At 50.9% G+C, this 554-nt stretch overlaps 1 non-coding gene across 1 annotated transcript; it reads left to right on the top strand.

Annotated features, from left to right (window-relative positions):
* Positions 1-222: 222 nt before the first annotated feature.
* Trnas-cga lies at positions 223-297 on the top strand. Its single transcript has one exon. It is a non-coding gene; the product is annotated as a tRNA-Ser (tRNA).
* Positions 298-554: the final 257 nt, after the last annotated feature.

Below are 554 nucleotides of genomic sequence, written 5' to 3'. Positions count from 1 at the left end.
CCAGTACCTCGTCTCCTACCTTCCAAACTTTACAGAAGCTCTCCTGCGAACCATGCAGAACTAGCACTCCTGAAAGAAAGGATTGCGGAGACATGGCTTAGGCACAGCCTGGGGGCTGTTTCCAGAATGAGATTTTCACTCTGCAGCGGAGTGTGCGCTGTTTGGAAGGTAGGAGACGAGGTACTGGCAGAAGTAAAGCTGTGAGTACCGGGCGTGCGTCGTGTTTCGGTAGCTCAGTTGGTAGAGCACTTGCCCGCGAAAGGCAAAGGTCCCGAGTTCGAATCTCGGTCGGGCACACAGTTTTAATCTGCCAGGAAGTTTCAGAGTTCGTTTAGTTAAAGAACACCTTTTGGTTGGTTGGTTGGGAGGGAGAGGACCAAACAGCGAGTTCATCGGGTTAGGGAAAGATGGACAAGGAAGTCGGCCATGCCCTTTCACAGGAACCATTCCAACATTTACCTGACGCGATTTAGAGAAATAACGGGACACCTAAATCAGGATAGCCACAAGCAGGTTTGAACCTTCGTCCTCTCGAATGCGAGTCCAGTGTGCTA

The sequence above is a fragment of the Schistocerca americana genome, chromosome 3, assembly GCF_021461395.2.
Source record: "Schistocerca americana isolate TAMUIC-IGC-003095 chromosome 3, iqSchAmer2.1, whole genome shotgun sequence".
NCBI classification, from domain to species: domain Eukaryota; kingdom Metazoa; phylum Arthropoda; class Insecta; order Orthoptera; family Acrididae; genus Schistocerca; species Schistocerca americana.
This window is presented reverse-complemented; position numbering and strand designations above follow the sequence as displayed.